Genomic DNA, 4,971 nt, shown 5'->3' with positions numbered 1-4,971 from the left:
CAGCCGAAAATAACAACAATGCCAACAATGCAAGGAAGGTGCTGGGTGATTTTACTGCACCTACTCCCGACTTCTATGGGAGAAGCATCTCTATCCCTGCCATTGGAGTAAACAACTTTGAGCTTAAGCCTCAATTAGTTTTTCTAATGCAACAGAATTGCAAGTTCCATGGACTTCCATTGGAAGATCCTCATCAGTTTTTAGCTGAATTCTTGCAAATCTGTGACACTGTCAAGACCAATGAGGTTGACCATGAGGTCTACAGACTTATGCTATTCCCTTTTGCTGTAAGAGACAGAGCTAGGATATGGTTGGGCTCACAACCTAAAGAAAGCTTGAACTCTTGGGAAAAGCTAGTCAATGCCTTCTTGGCAAAGTTCTTTCCACCTCAAAAATTGAGTAAGCTTAGAGTGGAAGTCCAAACCTTCAGACAGAAGGAAGGTGAATCCCTCTATGAAGCTTGGGAAAGATACAAACAATTGATCAGAAAGTGTCCTTCTGACATACTTTCTGAATGGAGCATCATAGGTATTTTCTATGATGGTCTATCTGAACTGTCCAAGATGTCATTGGATAGCTCTGCTGGAGGATCTCTTCTTCTGAAGAAGACGCTTGTAGAAGCTCAAGAACTCATTGAAATGGTTGCAAATATCCAATTTATGTACACTTCTGAAAGGAATCCTGTGAACAATGGGACAAATCAGAAGAAAGGAGTTCTTGAGATTGATACTCTGAAAGCCATATTGGCTCAGAACAAAATATTGACTCAGCAAGTTGATGAGCGGATAATTTATACGCTTTTTGGCATTGTTTTTAGTATGTTTTTAGTATGTTTTAGTTAGTTTTTAGTATATTTTTATTAGTTTTTAGTTAAAATTCACTTTTCTGGACTTTACTATGAGTTTGTGTGTTTTTCTATGATTTCAGGTATTTTTGGCTGAAATTGAGGGACTTGAGCAAAAATCTGATTCAGAGACTAAAAAGGACTGCAGATGCTGTTGGATTCTGACCTCCCTGCACTCGAAGTGGATTTTCTGGAGCTACAGAAGCCGAATTTGCGCACTCTCAACGGCCTTCGAAAGTAGACATCCTGGGCTTTCCAGCAATGTATAATAGTTCATACTTTGCCCGAGATTTGATGGCCCAAACCGGCGTTCCAAATCAGCTCAAAACTGCCCAGCGTTAAACGCCGGAACTGGCACAAGAATGGGAGTTAAACGCCCAAACTGGCACAAAAGCTGGCGTTTATCTCCAAGAAGAGTCTCTACATGAAAATGCTTCAATGCTCAACCCAAGCACACACCAAGTGGGCCCGGAAATGGATTTTTATGTCATTTACTCATCTTTGTAAACCTTAGGCTACTAGTTCTCTATAAGTAGGACCTTTTGCTATTGTATTTTAATCTTGGTAGCTATCTTTATTCTTATGATATCTTAGATCATTGGAAGGCTGGCCATTCGGCCATGCCTGAACCTTGTTCTTATGTATTTTCAACGGTGGAGTTTCTACACACCATAGATTAAGGTGTGGAGCTCTGCTGTACCTCGAGTATTAATGCAATTACTATTTTTCTTCTATTCAATTCGGCTCATTCTTGTTCTAAGATATTCATTTGCACCCAAGAACATGATGAATGTGATGATTATGTGACACTCATCATCATTCTCACTTATGAACGAGTGCCTGACAACCACTTTTCTTCTACAAGCAAACAAGGCTTGAATGTTTATCTCTTGGATCCCTTAATCGGAATCTTCGTGGTATAAGCTAGAACTGATGGCGGCATTCAAGAGAATCCGGAAGGTCTAAACCTTGTCTGTGGTATTCTGAGTAGGATTCAATGATTGAATGACTGTGACGAGCTTCAAACTCTTGAAGGCTGGGCGTTAGTGACAGACGCAAAAGAATCATTGGATTCTATTCCAACCTGATTGAGAACCGACAGATGATTAGCCGTGCCGTGACAGGGTGCGTTGAACATTTTCACTGAGAGGATGGGAGGTAGCCACTGACAACGGTGAAACCCTACATACAGCTTGCCATGGAAAGGAGTAAGAAGGATTGGATGAAGACAGTGGGAAAGCAGAGAGACGGAAGGGACAAAGTATCTTCATACGCTTATCTGAAATTCCCACCAATGAATTACATAAGTATCTCTATCTTTATCTTTATGTTTTATTCATCATTCATAACCATTTGAGTTTGCCTGACTAAGATTTACAAGGTGACCATAGCTTGCTTCATACCAACAATCTCCTTGGGATCGACCCTTACTTGCGTAAGGTTTATTACTTGGACGACCCAGTACACTGCTGGTTAGTAGTGCGAAGTTGTGATAAAGAGTTGAGATTGCAATTAAGCGTACCATGTTGATGGCGCCATTGATGATCACAATTTCGTGCACCAAGTTTTTGGCGCCGTTGCCGGGGATTGTTGAGTTTGGACAACTGACGGTTCATCTTGTTGCTTAGATTAGGTATTTTTCTTCAGAGTTCCTAAGAATGAATTCTAGTGTTTCAAGGTGATGTTCTTATCATCACCAAAGCTGATTGATTCTCATCAATTTAGCTCTTGAATGCAATGTCCTGCTGAAGCTTGAGTAGCCATGTCTAATTCCTTTAGACTGAAGCTTTAGACTAACATTGCATGATTCCTGGAATTCTCATTAAGAATTTTGATATCTTTATTTTCTTCTCCACTTAATTTTCGAAAAAAAAACCAAAAAAATTACAAAATCATAAAATCCAAAAATATTTCTTGTTTGAGTCTAGTGTTTCATTTTAAGTTTGGTGTCAATTGCATGTTTTTGTTCTTCTTGCATTCATTCATGTGTCTTAAGTGATCTTCAAGATGTTCTTGATGATTTCATTGCTCTGATCTTTAAATTCTCTTGACTTGAGTGTTTTGTGTTTCTCATATGCATTCTCATTTTGTTAGTGTCAGTAGTATACAAACTGTTAAGTTTGGTGTCTTGCATGCATTGTTATTTGATTTTAGTTGCATTTTGATTATTCCTCATTATTAAAAATACAAAAATATTTTTAATTTGTGTCTTTTCAAGTCAATAATATAGAGAATTGAAGATTCAGAATATACAGCAGAGGAATTAAACAGAAAAAGCTGGGCGTTCAAAACGCCCAGTGAAGAAGGCAAATTGGCGTTTAAACGCCAGCCAGGGTGCCTGGCTGGGCGTTTAACGCCCAAAAGGGTAGTGGTTTGGGCGTTAAACGCCAGAATGTGCACCATTCTAGGCGTTTAACGCCAGGATGGCACAAGAGGGAAGATTCTGTTTTTAATTCAAATTTTTTTCAGGTTTTCAAAATTTTTCAAAATCAAATCTTTTTCAAATCAAATCTTTTCAATCAAATCTTTTTCAAAATCAATTTCTTTCCATTTTCAAAAATACTTGCTATCAATTAATGATTTGATTCAACATTTCAAGTATGTTGCCTTTTCTGTTGAGAAAGGTTTAATGTTTGAATCATATCTTTTCTTGTTAGCCAAGTCATTAATTTTTAAAATCAAATCTTTTTAAATTGTTTTTCAAATCATATCTTCTCAATCACATCTTTTTAAAACCATAACGTTTCAATCATATCTTCTTAATCACATCTTTTTCAAAATAGTTTTCAATCATATCTTTTTGATTTCTAATTTTAAAATCTTGTTCAAAAAACACTTGATTTCTTTTCCACTCTTAGTTTTCGAAAATTAATTAGTATTTTTCAAAATATTTTTAAAATCTTTTACTTAATTTTCGAAAATTACTTCCCCTCTTCTCACATCCTTCTATTTATGGACTAACACTATTCCTCAATGAACAATTCAAACTCCATCTCTCTTGATAAGTTCGAATTCTTCTATTTCTGCCTTCTATTTTTCTTTTCCTCTGACACTTCAAGGAATCTCTATAATGCGACGTAGAGGATTCCATATTTTCTTGTTTTCTTCTCTTTCATATGAGCAGGAGCAAAGACAAAAGCATTCTTGTTGAGGCTGACCCTGAACCTGAAAGGACCTTGAAGCGAAAGCTAAGAGAAGCTAAGGCACAATTCTCTGTAGAGGACCTAATAGAAATCTTCAAAGAAGAAGAACCCATGGCATCCGAAAACAACAACAATGCCAACAATGCAAGGAAGGTGCTGGGTGACTTTACTGCACCTACTCCTGACTTCTATGGGAGAAGCATCTGTATCCCTGCCATTGGAGCAAACAACTTTGAGCTTAAGCCTCAATTAGTTTCTCTAATGCAACAGAATTGCAAGTTCCATGGACTTCCATTGGAAGATCCTCATCAGTTTTTAGCTGAATTCTTGCAAATTTGTGACACTGTCAAGACTAATGGGGTTGACCCTGAGGTCTACAGACTTATGCTATTCCCTTTTGCTGTAAGAGACAGAGCTAGAATATGGTTGGACTCACAACCTAAAGAAAGCCTGAACTCTTGGGAAAAGCTAGTCAATGCCTTCTTGGCAAAGTTCTTTCCACCTCAAAAATTGAGTAAGCTTAAAGTGGAAGTCCAAACCTTCAGACAGAAGGAAGGAGAATCCCTCTATGAAGCTTGGGAAATATACAAACAATTAATCAGAAAGTGTCCCTCTGATATGCTTTCTGAATGGAGCATCATAGGTATTTTCTATGATGGTCTGTCTGAACTGTCCAAGATGTCTTTGGATAGCTCTGCTTGAGGATCTTTTCATCTGAAGAAGACGCCTACAGAAGCTCAAGAACTAATTGAAATGGTTTCAAATAATCAATTCATGTACACTTCTGAAAGGAATCCTGTGAACAATGGGACAAATCAGAAGAAAGGAGTTCTTGAGATTGATACTCTGAATGCCATATTGGCTCAGAACAAAATATTGACCCAGCAAGTCAATATGATTTCTCAAAGTCTGTCTAGAATGCAAAATGCACCAAGCAGTACTAAGGAAGCTTCATCTGAACAAGAAGCTTATGATCCTGAGAAC

The 4,971-nt window shown here is 37.7% G+C and overlaps 1 non-coding gene across 1 annotated transcript; it reads right to left on the bottom strand.

The window, feature by feature from the left end:
* Positions 1–401: 401 nt before the first annotated feature.
* LOC112714221 (small nucleolar RNA R71) lies at positions 402–505 on the bottom strand. The gene has a single exon (XR_003159179.1). It is a non-coding gene; the product is annotated as a small nucleolar RNA R71 (small nucleolar RNA).
* Between the last annotated feature and the right edge of the window lie 4,466 nt (positions 506–4,971).

Source organism: Arachis hypogaea, chromosome 1 (genome assembly GCF_003086295.3).
Source record: "Arachis hypogaea cultivar Tifrunner chromosome 1, arahy.Tifrunner.gnm2.J5K5, whole genome shotgun sequence".
Classification (NCBI taxonomy): Eukaryota; Viridiplantae; Streptophyta; class Magnoliopsida; order Fabales; family Fabaceae; genus Arachis; species Arachis hypogaea.
The sequence above is the reverse complement of the archived record's forward strand: the minus strand, read 5'-3'. Positions and strand labels throughout refer to the sequence as shown.